Below are 16,663 nucleotides of genomic sequence, written 5' to 3' on the forward strand. Positions count from 1 at the left end.
TGATACAAGTAAATAGATTTATATTACTACAAATTATATTGTAGATATGTATTAATATAATTAAGTTTGATACGGGGTCAGAGAGATGGCTCGGTGGTTAAGAGCAATTGGCTGTTCTTCTCCAGGACCAGGGTTCAATTCCCTGCATTCACATCAAGGAAATTTCTTCTGGTCTCTGAAGACACCTTTACTGACAGGCACATATCCACAGACATCTATGAGTAATTAAAAATAAAAGACTTTTTTAAAAGTTTTATAGTTTCTGTTGTTGTACTATAATAAAATACCCAGACAACAGGCAATTTAAGAGAGAAAGAGGTTTTAGACTTACAGTTCCAGGTTAGTCCCTCACTAAGGGGAAATCAAGGCAGGAATTAGGAGCAGGTCACAAGACATCCACAGGTAAGAGCAGCAAGAAACAAATGCACACAACCTTGCCTTCTGCTCGCTAGCTCTCCCTATAGACTGTTCAGAGCCTCTACGTAAGAATATCATAGTTTGGTGGTGGCGGCGGCCAGCGCCAGCAAAGGCAGGCAGATCTCTATGAGTTCAAAGCCAACCTGGTCTACAGAGCAAGTTCCAGAGCAGCCAAGACTAGTAGAGAACAAACAAACAAAGGTCTCATATGGTGGCATATACCTGTGATAGGAGAACTAGGTAACAAACAATAGCACAGTCCACAATGGAATGGATCTTCCTACATCAGTTAGCGAAGAAGTCAGTTCCTCACTGGCAATGCCCACGGGCCGATCTGATGCAGAAAATCCCTCAGTAAGACAATATTCCCAGCTGACTAAAACTTAAAACTAATCAGCGCATTAAGTATACATTAAGTAAACATGAAGTGTTTGCTAAATGCATATTATTATTATTATCACTTGTACCCCAGGGTGGCCTAGAACTCATTCTGTAGCCAAGGACCACCTTGAACTTCTGGTCTCCCTACCCCCACCTCATTACTGGTGTAAGCCCCTACTTCTAGTTTGCTTAGTGCTGGGATCTACCTCAGGGCTTTGTGCATCCCAAGTTAGCACATGAGCAAAGATACCCCACCATCCTTTTTTTTAAAGATTTATTTCTATCATTTTAAGTGTGTGTGTGTGTGTGTGTGTGTGTGTGTGTGTGTGTGTGTGTATGTGTGCACATGAGCACTGGATCCCCTGGAGCTGAAAATTACAGACAGTTGTGGGCACCTGATATTGGTGCTGAGAACTAAAGGTGGGTCCTCTGGAAGAGCAGCAAACACTCCTAACAGCTGGCTGTGCCATCTCTCTGGCACACCTCATTTTTGTTCTTATTTTTGAGACAAACTCACGAACTTCCTGCCTCAGTCTCCCACGTCCTGGCAGGACAGATGTGAGTCACCAGGCCCAGCTGCAACACCCTCTTCTGACCGATGCAGCTGACGGCGGGTTCCCTGTCTATTTTCAGGGACTGGTTGGCTCCGTCAGAACACTTACACGCCATTTCCACTGTGAAAGACAGTTCCTTCACAACAGACAATTTTGGTGCCCCACTGCACACCCGGTGCCTATCGTCCAGTACGCAGCTTCACGCTTAGGTTTCGACTCCGATTTCCCAGAAATCCCAGAGTTTGGAAAGTGGAAGCAAGAGGCCAGGAGTTCAAGGGCAGCCTGGGCTACATGGGGGCCCTACCTCAAAAAGGAAAAAGTTGAGAAAAAAAAAAAAACAAAAAAACAAAAAAACCAGGTGCCTTCAGTGTATCTGGTTTGAACTAGTTTGATACTGGTTTTGTTGTTGTTGTTGTTGGCAAACTATTACTAAAGAAAAATCTAATTTCACATTTGTATTTATATCTCTGTTATCCCACTCAATATATATGACAAGAAATAAAATAAGTGGCAGAAAAAGTTAAAAATATAAGCCAGGTACAAAGATTGATGCCTATAATCCCAGCCCTGGAGGGCTGAGGCAGGAGGATTGCCAGTTTGGGCAACATAGCAAAACTGTCTCAAAACAATAACCATAACAAAACTCTACAAATGTTAGTTGATAGCCACAGGAATTAGCTAGGAACCACAGGCTTCTACCAACCACTGGGGGAGCCCTTTTCAGTGAGCTATGCATTAAACAAAGAAGGGAAAGCGAAGGGGACTGGACCCTCACAAATCAGAGAAAGCGACCTGACTAAACCTGGGTAATTAGACGAAGGAAGAAAGAGGAGCTAATAAAGGCCTAAGACAGACCAGGAAGACAACATTTTCTGCTCATAAGTAAGAGGCAAGGCCAAGGTCTCAGGTAGAAGTTCTCTGGCAATACTAAAGGCATCAGCACTTCTGTTGCATGCCAGGTCAAGGCAACTACCTAACTGAAGGGCTGCAGAGGGTTGGGGTAGTTGTGGTAGAGCACCTGCCTGCCATACACAGGTTTAACCCCAGCACCACCACCCCCAGTGTGTGTGTGTGTGTGTGTGTGTGTGTGTGTGTGTGTGTGTGTGTATTCCATCCATAATGGAAAAACTCCATTAGCAGCAGTTGGCATTTGGCAATGCCTCGGAGGTCAGAAGAGATAATGAAGAACGCTGTCAACAGTTACTTTCAGAAGAATCATTCATTAAAATTAAACCATAGAAAAAAGTGATAAATACAGTTAACAAGAGTTAGTTGAGTGCAATTAACTGCGGGACATGCAATTCACAAGAGCAGCTCAGAAGGGAGGGCGAGGAGATTTACGGGGGAAGTGGCAGGAAGCCTGCCAAAGAGGCAGCTTTGATTTGGAAATGGAGAAGTGCCGAAAGGATTGTGACATCCCAGCTCTTGGCTCTGCCTAGGACATCATTTAATCATCGGGTTCTATGAAAGGCTGTGAATGCAGAAAAAAATGAGACCACAGAAAACATGGCAGCCTAAAAGTGGTCTTGTAAAAAACCCACGCTCACTGAGATGTCCCCATGGTTGTGTTTTGACTAGTACACATAAGGTATTCATTCTATACAATTCATATTTTGTGCTATGTAAAAGCCTGGCTGTTTAACTCATTCATTCAACAAATACTTGTGCTTGGAATATCCCAATGAATGAAGTAGGCATTCCAGTCAGGGAGAAAGAGACTACATAAACCACACAATCATACGGCGTGTTAAAAAGTGATAAGTAGAGGTTGGACAGAGAGTTCAATGCTTAAGGATGTCTACTGCTCTTGCAGAAGCCCCAACTTTGGTCTCCAGCACCCACGCCAGGCAGCTCCTAACCACCTGTAACTCCAGTTCTTGGGGATACAATATCTCTAGACTCTACGAGCACCTGCATTCATGTGCACAGACATCCACACATATATCCATATATATATATGTATATAATTAAAACAAAAATCTTGACGTGGTACAAGAAGGAAGAGAGAGGGGACAAACAACAGGAAAGGCAGAACTGTTATTTTAACTAGGAGGATGTGGCCAGGCAAAGTGATATGCTGAAGGTGAGGCAGAATTGCTGGATCCTGGGAATTTGCGGCAAGCCTGAAAACCAGTGAGAAGACATCTCAGAACCAAACTGCAGCTCAGTGGTGGGGAGCCTGCCTGGCGTGCACAAAGCCCTGAGCTCAGTCCCCAGCGCCACATGAAAATGCACCTGTAAGCCTCAGAAGGCTGAGGAGGGGAGAAGGCAATGCAGGAGGCAGGGGAGGAGTTAACAGATTAGCTCAGTCAACGAGGAAAGAGGCTGTCTGTGGGATGTGTGAGATCAGAGACCACTTCGATTTAGGGTCCAGGTGCTACTGAAGGTGCCAACTGGCCCATTTCCTACCAGGCTCAGGAATACCAGCTGAGCTGGATTCTGCAACTGAAAAATCTCCAGATATCCTCAGGTAGGTTCTGGAACTCACAGTGAGCAGACCTGCAGCTCACACTGGTAGGGAGAGCTGGCTCAGACTGGTTTCTCTTTGCTCTGCCCACATGACTAGAGGTAGCTCCCAGGACTTCCCAGCAACCTGCCCTCCTTCCTCATCTCCCTTCTGATAGTCACACCACAGGCCCACCAGAAAACCACACTGGTACAAGGCTCCAGGGCAGGGAGTCACCTCACAGTGACCTTCCTCTTTGGGATTTTTTTCCTTTTGTCAACTTGACTTTGAGAAAAATCTACCTTTCTCCTAATAATCATCTAAAAAGCATTTCCTAATCGCAAGGCAACGACCTTTCCTTCTCTTCTTAACTGTGTTCTGAGTGTATATAACTGTGTTCGTGTGTTCTGAGTGTATATAACTGTGTTCGTGTATGGCTGAGGGTTGCAGTGGGGGCTGGATGTGTGGAGGTTTAGCTGCCAGGCACTAGGTGCTAAACAAAACAAAACAAAAACAAACCTCAGTGAGTTTGAGATTTTAAAGACTGCTAACTGTAGAACGGGGTGATGGGCACCTGAGCTCCATGACAGTACCATTACCTCCTATCACGCTATGGTTCTGGAGGCTCAGCTGCTACAGGCTCCTGCCTCAGTTCACTAAAGCATCATCCTATCGATTCTTTGACAAATTTTGGTAAAATGCTTTTAGAAGAAAATAGAGGATAGTGCCTGGTTAAGTCTGTATGTTTACATATAACATATGCCTAAGAAATGCAAAAAAAAAAAAAAAAAAAAAAACTTATTAGATGACAGTATATTTAGAGGAAGAACCTGCTTTTTGTATTAGGTCACTCAAAATACCTGAGGGATGTGAATGATACACAAACACAAAGCTTCCTGCTTCCAAGGAACTTACTCTATGTTCTGGGGAAAAAGAGTGTAAGTAAAAGCCAGTGATGGCCTACACCTTAACCCCAGACCCTGGAGGGAAAGGCAGGCAGAAAGATCTCTTTGAGTTCAAGATCAATCTGATCTATGTTGTGAGTTCTAGGCCACCCAGGGCTACACACTGACACCTTGTCGCAAGAGAAAAGAAGGCAAGCTATAATATGACAGGCCAAGTTCTACAATGATTCTGATTAGTTAATACAAGGCAATAAAGCTCAATACAAACTATATCAGTTTGATGTATTATAGTCTCATATACCCACAACTTCTAATCCGTATTATCCATCTCCATTTTCAATAGTAAAGCAACAGATAATCACTCTTTTTTTCATAAGTAGCTCAACTAGAATACCAAAGCAAACAAAATAACACACATAAAAAAAATGGAGGAAAAGTTGTGGTGTAATGTAACCGTTTCCTCCAAGATTGAAACATTCTATCCTATAGGAAGCTCCTGCTCCTTAAGCAGCTCAAAAGAGCTTCAGGGAAGTCCCTGAAACTGAGCAGTTGCACCAGATCCGACCCTGCCAGAATAAGCAGTACAAAGTTCGAGTTCTCTCAAACTGAAGGGAAGGAGTCTGCACTTCAGACTTTTTGAGATTACACCAGATGCCTGGAAGAAAAGAAACCAGCTGAGGCGTCTGGAAGAGGTTTGGATCAACTGAAGCACCTGGAAAGGACACTCTCCAACTAATTTGTGCTGCCTGCAGGCTGTATGGTGTGCTCCAGGTTCTCAGCTCTGTGAGCTGTCTGTCACCCAGTGCTAGGATGGGCTTTAGTGATGCAGCTGTCTTTGAGTCATTTCTGTTCCTGTCAGTGACCCCTCACCCATATTCCTGTAAGTAATCCCAATAAGAGCCATTGTTCACCAAGTTGGACTTCAGTGGTTTCTGTACTTTGTAGTCTGTTATGGGTTCCTATCTGAGGTAAGGAGAGGAGACGTGTGAGTGAGTTGCATCTCAGAAGAAGCGTAATCACGCAACAACAGGGTCTACAGACATAGGCAATGGCCTTTCAGTGAAAGCTGCATGTGACACTGGAAGAATCATAGATCCAACTAGAAAAGACCACAAAAGAAAGCTCTTTCTTGAAGTAGGGTTCTTTGGAGACAACAATTGAAAGCTAGGGGCCAGGCCTGTGGCATAGGCCTATACTTTCAGCTCCTCGTTAGGCTGAGGCAAGTGCATCTTTGGTTTTTATCATCTAGATAATCCCAAAGTGAATCAGCAACCATGGACTTCTTCCCTGGGTAGGTCTATAGCAGTAGAAAATGTAGAGACATAGCTTACAAATATTAGCTGGTAGGCATAACACAGAAAGACAACAGTAGACATAGGAACCTCTGTCAATACAGTCCCGGTGCCCCGTTGAGCTTTCTGGGTTACCACATCCTCCTAGTTGTAGTTACACAAAGGTAACTTTGTCTGGAGAAGCTGGGCCTACCCATGGTAAAGGCTTGCTGTCCTAAGAACCATGTCATTATTTCTGAAAATAAAGAACAACAAAAAGAAATCTTATTTTAGCACGAATCCAGTTGGCCCAAGGCAAGTACTCCCAAAAAAAAAAAAAAAAAAAGTCTTGCTTGGTGTGGTGGCACTTGTAATCCCAGTACCTGACAGGTAGATCCCTGCTCATTCAAGACTAGTCTGATATCCACAGCAAGTTCAAGCTAGCCAAGATTACAAGTCTCTGTTTCAAAAAAAAAAAAAAAAAAAAAAAATCTGTTTCATTACTTAAGGTTGTTTTGTTTGGTTCTGGCTTTATTTTTGTTTGAGACAGGATCTTTCTATGTAGCCTTAGCTGTCCCCAAACTATATAGACTATATAGACTGGCTTCTGGTTCATAGCAACTACCTGTGCCTCTGCCCCCTATGATTTACTTCCACACACAATCATGCCTGGTGTATTTTTTTCTTTTCTTTTGACCTGTGAGATGCTTTTTTAAACGACTGAGCCAGAAGCTATAGAAATAACTCAGCTGGTGCTTTGCTGGCTAAGTGAGTGTGGGTCCCCAGCATCCACATAAAGACCCAGGGACAGCAGTGCATGCACTAGAAAAATGGATTCAAGAACACCCCTGCAGTCATCTGAACACCCCTGTAGTCTAGCTGAATCAGGTTTAATGGGAGACCCTGTCTCAAAACATAAGGTGGGGGGGCTTGTTGGAATAAGACTTCTGACATCCAACTCTGGCCTTCATATGCATAAATAAAGACACACACACACACCTGACACAGAGCACAGTGGTCAGACACATAGATGCACAGATACCGTTTGTGCATCTAAGTGTCTATACCCACACACAGAGGATGGGACCCTCACTTCCCACAAGCCAAGCATATGTTCTACCACTGAGCTACACCCCACCCCCAAGGAAGATAGCTACTTCTTGTGACAATTTAACAGGCTGGCATTTCCTTGTCAGGTATAAGCACCTTGTCCCCATTTCAGTTGCACAATGTGCAGTATTCATTACGCACTTGCATACACGCCCACGTCCTATTGGTACACATAGTTAACTCTTGCTCACCCGTGCAAGGATGACCCATCCTTTCAGGGAACAGGTTGTCTTCTACCCATACTCAGAGAGTATGACCAAAACTGGCTGTGAGACAAAGGCTCAGTTGGGAAGCTACAGCTGCCAGGGACCCCCACTATCTAGACTTTCACCATACCCAGTACTGTGTTAATGTTGAGACTTCACATTCATAAAAACTATACACAAACAGCACCACCATAGACAAGCATTAGCTGGGGAGATTGGATGTATCCTGTTTTGATTCAAGTGCCCAACTATAATTTTAAATAACACGTACATTTTCAAAACAGGAAAACAAAGGATCACCACATTCTCAATACACACAGGGTTGGGGGAACACTTTGTCTTCTAATGACAAACACCTAGTCTTGATGACCTTCAACAAGCAACTGCACATCTAGGATCTAAAACCACTCACAGACTCACTAGAGACAGGCTCTTATATCCTGCCTGTATATTTACCTAATATTGTTTCATAAATGTATTAGTCACATGCGTTTAAATACAGCCACAAGTCATTTTTATACAATCTAAGCTCCTATAATGGGCAAATGTAATGGAAGGACTTGTGCCTTGTTGAGGTCAGTTCTCTGGTTGTATCCTGGACTCATTCAAAGCAGTGTCTGTGGCAGCATGCTGGGAACATTCAAATTGTAGAAGAGAGGGGAGGGAAGACAGGTGTAGGATCCAGGGGCAGACACAGGAGCTTCCTGTGGATCTTAAAGCCACTCTGGGCTACAGAGTGGGGCTCAGTCTCAAAAATCAAAACAAAGAAAAAGAAAGAAAAACCACCACCACCACCAGATGAGAACAAGGAGAAGTACAGACAGACAGACAAGCAGACAAGCAGAGAGGCAAATGGGAGAGAGGCCAAGCCGAACTTTCCATAGTGGCTAGCTAGCCTGCAGTTGATTGATCTGCGGGTGAGCTGGTCTATCCCACACTACTGGTACATGCAGAAATCACCTGTTTCTTGGCCACTCGTTTCTCCAGGGATTTTGCTTTTCTGCTCTCAGTGGAAAATTCCACTCACTCCTCCACCATTTTTTAGACTATAAAGAAAGATCTCCAGGTTTATAATCTCAGCTTTGCAAGGAGCTAAGGGAGAACTGTAAGTTCTAGGCAGGCCTGGAAAATTCACCAGGACTCCCATCTCAAATAAAACGAGAACAAGCTGAGGATATAGTTCAGTGGTAGAGGGCTTGTCTGGCATAAGCAAGGCACTGGGCTTTCTATCCTGGACTCCAGGGGATCCAAGGGGCAGTTGTTTCCTGCCTTCCCCTCCACCTCTCTTATATACAGATGCTAACAGAACATAGAAGTCACTATCAGAGGAACAGAACCAATAAGAAGTCAGGCTCAGACCATTTCTGGGGATTCAGGGCTACACAGAAGGTGGCAGGGTACCATTTCCTCCCGAATCTCTCAGTCCGGGGTAATTCCATTAACTTGAGGTGACATCTGAACACTACTCTCATTCCCACACCAATTCTGCAGTGGGGTCTTCCCCAACCCAACCCCCACCCCAGACCTCCTTCCTTGGAACCCAAGTCATGTATACGTCTTATTCTCTGAAGCCATGAGTTTCAGTAAGTAGTTGTTTTGACTAACACACACCTCATATGATATTAAACCAGGAAATCCATATCATCATAAGACAGAGACTGCTCCTAAGTCTTAAGCTCTTAATCAGGCCTGAAATTGAAGGGCTCCATCCAATATAGCCTTTACCTTGGAATCTTTCTGACAAGCCCTTCAAGCCGTGTTTAATGTTTCTATTGTCGATTCATAAAATGCCATGTGCATTCTCCACTCATGCAAAAAAAAAAAATTTATTTTCAAAGTCCTATGAACCACATTTCAGGATAAGTTTTGGGGTTTCGACCCTCACTATTATACCCTATCATAGAAATATGAGCATAGGTCCAAATTTAAGAAAAGCTCCTTACCCTGACAATATCTAAATATTAACTCTTGGGCAATCCTGAAAAGTCAGAAGACTTATTAGGGCCTTCTCAAACAAGCAGATGTTTTCTGGTGGCAGTCAGAGCTCAATTATCTGGGCCACGAATTACTTTTAATCCTGAGCTTAAGAGTCTAATGCTGGGGAACTGGGCTAGCAGCAGCTGAGGGAGGAGACAGACAGAAATTGGAGGCTAACCTCAGCTACATAATGAGAACTTGTTTCAAAAGGAAAACAAAAACCACACACATACACAATAAAAGGATACTTTTAAGGCTGGAGGGAGTGGGGCTCAGTGGTAGAGTGACTTGCCTCGGTCTATAGGACCCCGGGCTGGATCCCCAGCACCTGCAGGCGAGGAGGGTAGATCCTGGATAATCATATAAGAACAATTTCATTGACACTAACCTTTTTTAAAAAATCATTACTTAAAATAGGTTGTACTAGTAAATGAAAGATGTTCTTATCATTTGAGGAAATGAAAGTAGTCTTTTAATTTATTTTGTTTTGTTTTGTTTTGGGAATACCAGGTAGCCGAGACTGGAACTCAGTACTAAGTCCTAAGTACTCAAGTAAAAATACTAAGCCTAGAAAACACAAATCCAAAAAACATTGTTTCCTTGATTTTTTTTAACTTACAATCTCATCAACTGCTTTAGCAACAAAGCAGAACTCTGCATCCTGAGCAATAAATAAACTGACAAATAAAGAGTAAAGAAAGTTTTAAGACCTAAAGAGCCGAGCGCGTACATTCCTGTAATCCTAGCACTTGGGAGGGTGAGGCATGGGCTAGACTGTGAGACCCTATCTCAAAAAGTCAATCTGTTGACTTAAAGTGCAGCATGCTGGAGAGATGGCTCAGCCATCTATCTCACTGTGTGATCCTGTCCATGTAAGTTTAACTTTCAGAACTCACAAAATGGTGAAGGGAGAGAATTAACTCCAAAAAGTTGTCATCTGATGCCTATATCATCTCACATGCATGCACACACATATGTGCATACACATACGTTTGTGCACACAAACAAAAACAATGATAAATTATTTTAAAGAACACTATTGAGGGTTCTAAAGAGATGGCTAAGGAGTTAAGAGCAGATCAGGACCCAAGTTCATTTCTCAGCACCCACATGGAGCTGGTCACCACTGCTTATAACTTCAGCTCAAGAGAATCTGACTCATTCTTCTGGACTCCTTGGGTACCTGCACTCTTGTGCACACACACACACACACACACACACACACACACACACACACACACCAAATAAAATTAATGTAAGTCTTGGGGCTGGGGAAATTCCTCAGTGGTTAATAGCACTGGCTGCTCTTTCAGAGAACCTGGGCTCAATTCCCTGCACCCATATGGGGATTCACAACCTTCTGTAATTTGTTTCAGGGGTTCCAACTCCTTCTTCTGGCCTTGAAGGCACCAGACACACATGTGGTACACAGACACTCAGGCAAAAACTCACGCACATTAAAAAAAAAAACTTTTTAATTAAAAAAGAAAAAAGTCTTACTCAGGTGGGTGGTGGTGTCAGACGCCTAGTCCCAGCACTCAGGAAGCAGAGGCAGGCCTGGTCTACAAAGTGAGTTCCAGGACAGAGAGCCAGGGCTACCCAGAGAAACCTTGATTCAAAAAACCAAAATAACAATAGTGATAATAATAATTATTATGTCTTTAAATGTCAATGGAGATTATTATAAAATAATGTTGCTTAATTTTGAATCCTAGACAGTTCTGAAAAGGCAATAATGGACAGAAGAGTCTGTTTATTTTTAAGAATTTGGATTTCAAAAAAAAAAAAAAACAACCTTGCTAGCACTTACACAGTGTAGTAAGCCCAGCTAGTCAGAAAACCACAGCAGGAGGTTCACAGGTTTTAGTCTAGCCTAGACCTAGATGATGCAAAGGAAGCCTATCTCAGTAAATATATGATGACATTAAGAGATCTGAGAGTGTAGTGGTAAAGCACTGGCCTGGCATGCTAGACTCCCTGAGTTCAATCCTCAGCTAGGGACAGATGCTAACACTCTCCTTTGTGGCACTGGAGCCTTGAACACAGCACTACAAACACTGAAGAAATAGTGCATTCTATCTAGTCAGATGAAGGTAGACGGGAGGCTTTGCTATGCCAGCATGTCTTCATTTGAAGTTAATCATGAAGCTGGCACAAATGAAATTTTTTGATTCTCCACTCTCCCGGGGTGTAGCTCCCTGCAAAGTTAGAGGCCTTCAGCGTCTCCATCAGATCAATGGGAAGGTCAAGGCAGACATGAAAAATGCACAGGCTAGCCCTCCCTGCTTCCTCCAGTATGCCTCTGACAGCTGTTGTTTTGTGGGCACACACACACCCAAGTCATCACATAGGGTTCTGAGACTACTGTGTAACTGAACGGCAGCCTGAGCCCCATAAAATGCTACCTTCTCCTTTAGCTGGGGGCTTTGGTCCATCGAGAGCCTGTGCTCTATGCTGGCAACTTTTGCCATTTAGCTGTGGCTTCTACAATTCTCAAACACTTCTGATCTAATAACCACCCTTTACGTTCCTTAGTCTGACTCCACTCTTATTTCCTACTCATGTACCTATCTTGTTTGTTTGTTTGTTTGTTTGTTTTGGCAGAGTCTCAGTATACAGTGAGAGACTGGTCTGGAAACTGCTTTGTAGACCAGGCTGGCCTTGAACTAGAATGGCTCCTCCTCCCCTGCTGGGATTAAAGGTATGATCCACCTAGTCCTGCTTTCCAGCTGCCCTGGACCCTCCAATCCTCTGCTTTGGCCTCTTGTAGAATAAAAGGCATGAACCACCATGCCTGACCTAAGCCATTTTAATTAATTAATTAATTAATTAATTATTTAAATTAATGAAGTATTTAAATTATTAATTAATAAGTCCAAGGACAACTTAGAGGATTGCTGTCTCCTTCCACCACCACCAGGGAAGGCTAGAACTCAGGTCCTCCGAGTTGGCCACCTCACCAGCCTGAAGACCAGTTTTAATTTGTAACCCTCCTAAGGAAACTCCTAAGTGAGTCACTGACATACTCGCGGGAGAAAAGTTCGACTTTTCGCTCACATAAGTAATGGGGAAAACAAAAGCAAATCAAAAAAATGGTTTGTAAGTACCTAGAGAGTATCTTTTCATCAATTTGATAAGACTTTATAAGGAAGCCACATCCCTAAGTGCCTTAGGGATGTATTAGAGTGCCAGTCAACTTTTACCTAATTAAAACAGAGTCCTTTATCTAAAATTTTCCATTCCCATTCACTTTAACTGATTTCTTAGACACCCAGTGAGTGCAGGCATATATTTGGTAGACTCTACTCTTTTCTCCGGATTGAATTGTCCGCTGAAAACGACTAAGCTTCCCCTTCAGAGGTAAACGTCTACAGGAAGGCCCCCCTCTGCTCTGGTTAACACTTAAGTGAGACGCCCCCGCCACCCAAAATTCCAAAATCTCAGGTTAGTAATCCGCATCTAGTCACCTGTGCCTCCAAGCGACTGATCATGGTTTTCCAAGGGGGGAAAAAGAATCTCCCCCCGCCCCCATGTAAATAGACTCAAGTCTGCAGGAAACATGATGCGGCTGACGGTATGATTATCTGCTCTTCCAAAAGCTGACGCTTTAAAAAAAATAAAACTTTTTATAAACCCTTTAACTTCCCACTAAAGAAGGAAGGCGGTCAAATGAGAGACAAATACTGAGGGGGGAAGAAATAGAGAGAGAAATTTTTGTTTTGTTTTGTTTTCAAAAATCAGGACTCCGTGGAAGGTTGGAGGCAGTAGTCAGAACTGCCAAAAGTCCACCTTACCTTCTGTAAGTACTTGGCGTCGCCCACTTCAGAAATTAATACCATTCACAGCCCGGTAGCAATCTACAAGGCTAGGAAGTCACCTACAACATCTTCGCTGGCCGCCCTCTTTTAAATACAAAACCAAATTAAAGAGTCTCCAAGCTACTTCCCACCGTGCGGCTTAAAGCAACAACAGATAGCTCTAGGCTTTAACTCTTCCTGGGCTCTGGGAATTCCAGTTTGTCACAATTTCTTAACCTGAGCGACCTGCGGTAAGTAACTTCCCCCCCGACCCAGAGCCTGGCTTCTCCGGGTCCGGGCGCTCAGCTGCCGGCTGGGCTGGGTTGTACGAGCGGGCTGTGCGGCGGCTGTGGCCCGGGCGGAGCGGCGCGGGGTCGGATCCCGAGGAGCGCGGCGGAGACGGGCTGCAATCCGTGCCTCTGCAATCCCGGCTCTTCCCGGTTCCCTCCCTCCGCCTCCTGCCCTCCCCCAGACGAGGCCATTCGCCTCACAGTAGCAAGGTTGTCTCGTATACTCCCTTCCCTTAAACTCACCAAACCAGATTTTTACTCCCAACACCGGCAACTTCCCGTAAATCTGCACTGAAATTTTATCCTGTTCGCTGAGCCTCCGCTGGCCTAAGGCCAGTGCAACATTCCTGTTGTTTTAGGAGCGCGGATACCTTAGCTGAAGGTTAAAAAAAAAAAAAAAATCGTATCGAACTGGCCCCGATGGAAGGATTTAGGAACTTTGGCCGCTCAAAAAGTCACATCCATTTCAGACATCCAGAAGGGACCCCAGAAGTGGCACCTGCCCCACCTGGGGACATCTAGGAGAATGGCTTCCGGCCGCCTGTGGCTGTTCAGAGTAAGCCACCCAGAGCCTGCACCGAGGACTAAGGACCCTGCGCCTGACTCCCGGGTGAGCAGTGCCACCGCCCCCGGCCTTGCGGGGCAGGAAGGCGCTGGAGCAGGTAGGGCGGCAGCGAGCCCCGCCGCGGGCCTGCAGGAAGCCGGGACCTCCTGGGCTGTCCTTACCTGAGGCTGAGCATGGCTCGGAGAGCACAGGCAGACACGTCACGCGGCCAGAGCTCTGACCTTTGCCGGGGCCTTCACAGCAGGGCCTGGGGCCTGGGCGCCGCTCGTTCAAAGTGGCTCATTCTTAATGCGCTCTGACCTAGTGTTACAGCTGGTTTCTAGAAAGGGAACAAAAACACTGCATGGAGCAACTGAAGCCAAGCCCTCCTTTAACCTTGCCTCTGATCACTGGGGAACTGGCTCCAGGTCTGACCCCATCCCCACTCCCAGTAAACCCACCCTAGGGCCGCGGTCCCCGCCCCACCCCTCGGGTTACCTGTTTATACAAGAATTAAGGAGCCTCCCGCATTTCAATGGAGCGCTAAGCCTGTTTGCAGGCGGAATCAGCCAACAGGAATCGAATTCTGTGACTAAACAAACTAGAAGAGGAAGCGGGCACCACAAGGAACCTAAAGTTGTGATTTCGGGTTGCAATGTCATGCAACTGAGAAAAAAAAAAAATACTGTTTCACAGTAGGCTACTTTAATTAAAAGAAGGACCCATAACTACCCCCCCCATCTAGTTAAATGTAAGCTGACAAGAGTATCGGCATATAGCCTTAGCCACCATTGTTAGTGATATTATTATTGTTATTATTATTGTTATTATTATTATTATTATTATTATTATATAATGGCTTTTTTTTCCTGGTAGAAAACGTGCAATGAAAGTTAGAAGGAGGCTCCAGACCCAACGCTCAGCCTCACTATCTGAGAGCCTGTGAACAAGTTATTTAACAGCCAGCGCTGAGTTTCTGGAAGATTCTAAAGATGGGAGTTTTGCATTCACTGTGGACAGTCTCAAGGAGAGGGGAAAAAACAAAGTCTTTGTCAAGGGGTATGTCACTGATTTTCGTGTCGTGTAAAAGTTTCAAGGGGCATGGAGAGAAGTTTGCCCTTCATTCCATGATGTGCAAACCCAACGTCTATGTCCCGTGCGTAATTCTGATTCAGATTTAAGCACTTGACCTGCCCTGACACCCTTCGAGTTACTCCGTAGGTTAAAGGTTAGATAACAATGAACCATGTGGTTTGAAAAATCCGTGCACTGCAGAGAAAAGGGGGGGTGGGGTGGGTGTTGAAAACTCATAAATATCATTAATACTAATAGTAGAGGGTAAAAGGGAATTGGTGTCTGCCTTTTCTGTTCCTTTTAACTTGACGTAGAAATGAAGAAATCCTAATCTCTTTATGTTGAGGCCTTTCCTACTCAGGATCCCTTTCACCCACTTCCTCAATCTGATCCTCAGGTCTGCCCAATTCTGGAGGCGAAGACACTGGCCATGCAGAGGTCAGGTGAGCAGTACAAGTGCTGACCTTTCCGGTCTAATCTAAAAGGCGAATCTTATCACTGTTAGTAAAAGTAATTCCTGAAGCCAGCCAGGAATTCTGAAGTTCTCCATCCATTTGATCTTCAGCAAAAATCAAGCCAGACCAGTTTAACCGTGTTCTGGATTCGAAATCAAGTCCTCGTTGGTAAGCGCACACTGAGAATCTCAGGCGGTAGAAAACCCCCGGTTCCGCACCCTTCCTAAGGGTTGATACAGTGAGGTAGCAACCAAGACTCCACAGCTGTAAAAAGGCTTGGAAACCCAGTTTCCAAGAGACTTTCTGAGCTACAGGAGGCGTAGCTCTGTGCTTCAAAATAGGTTTTTTCCCATAGGAAGCTCGGGCCAGCCTTGAGAAGCTGATCGAGGTGTCTGTTAAAGTCAGCAAGAAAGTCAACAGGGAGGGAAAGAGTGAGAGGAAGGGAGGGAAGATAAAAGAGGTGTAGCTCAGTGGTTGAGCGCTTGACCTAGGATGGATGCAAATGTGTAGAAGCCCAGTGTGTAGTGCTAGCTGCACCTGGGAACTGAGCCCCTGAGAAAGGCCAGGCTCCAGGAAGTAAGTCTTGCTGAGTGCTTCTGAGTCTCTTCCTTTGCCTCAAGCGCTCAGCCTGCTGCATGGACTTCGGTGCCCTTTTTCCCTTCTAAGCATTGACTGATACAGTAAACTGGGTGTGCTACTGTTGCTCCTTTGTGTGACAGGGTTGCATTGTAGCCCAGGCTGTCATGGAGTTGCTATCCTCCTGCTTCAGTTCCCAAGTGATGGGATTGCGCACACATGTACGATACACCTAGCTTCCAAGTGGGTATGATTCTTTTGTGAGTTGGTTTTTAGGAAGTGTAAGTGGGGTGAGAAAGGGGTTAAGACAAGATTCCATATAGCCCAGGCTAGCCAAGCAAAACATATATAATTATTTTCCCTACTTTCCACTCCTCTCCCTATGAGTATGGCAAAGACAATACACATTTTTTTTTTAAGAATTATTTATTTATTTTATATATGTGAGTACACTGTTGCTGTCTTCAGACACACCAGAAGAGGACATCAGATCCCATTGTAGATGGCTGTGAGCCACCATGTGGTTGCTGGGAATTGAACTCAGGACCTCTGGAAGAGCAGTCTGGAAGAGCCTCTGAGCCATCTCTCCAGCCACAGATTTTTTTTTTTTTTTTTTTTTTTTTTTTTTTTTTTTTTTTTTTTAAAGACTGTTTTGCCCTA

At 44.5% G+C, this 16,663-nt stretch overlaps 1 protein-coding gene and 1 long non-coding RNA gene across 7 annotated transcripts in view; one reads left to right on the plus strand and one right to left on the minus strand.

The window, feature by feature from the left end:
- The window catches only part of Rbm47 (RNA binding motif protein 47), a 129,639-nt gene extending 115,321 nt beyond the window's left edge, over positions 1 to 14,318 (minus strand). Inside the window, exon 1 of one of the 4 annotated variants that reach the window (XM_034508185.2) lies at positions 14,081 to 14,318. The gene's annotated coding sequence lies outside the window, so the exon portion shown is untranslated. Of the gene's footprint in view, positions 1 to 13,061; positions 13,485 to 13,597; positions 13,734 to 14,080 lie in introns of those variants that run through there. The other 3 variants (XM_034508186.2, XM_076938573.1, XM_034508184.2) reach the window with 3 other exon arrangements.
- LOC143443120 (uncharacterized) overlaps positions 13,875 to 16,663 on the plus strand; it is a 35,069-nt gene continuing 32,280 nt past the window's right edge. For all 3 annotated transcript variants that reach the window (XR_013111868.1, XR_013111867.1, XR_013111869.1), the window contains exons 1-3: positions 13,875 to 14,016; positions 14,775 to 14,957; positions 15,370 to 15,595. This is a non-coding gene — a long non-coding RNA (uncharacterized LOC143443120). The remainder of the gene's footprint in view (positions 14,017 to 14,774; positions 14,958 to 15,369; positions 15,596 to 16,663) is intronic.

The sequence above is a fragment of the Arvicanthis niloticus genome, chromosome 7 (assembly GCF_011762505.2).
Source record: "Arvicanthis niloticus isolate mArvNil1 chromosome 7, mArvNil1.pat.X, whole genome shotgun sequence".
Classification (NCBI taxonomy): domain Eukaryota; kingdom Metazoa; phylum Chordata; class Mammalia; order Rodentia; family Muridae; genus Arvicanthis; species Arvicanthis niloticus.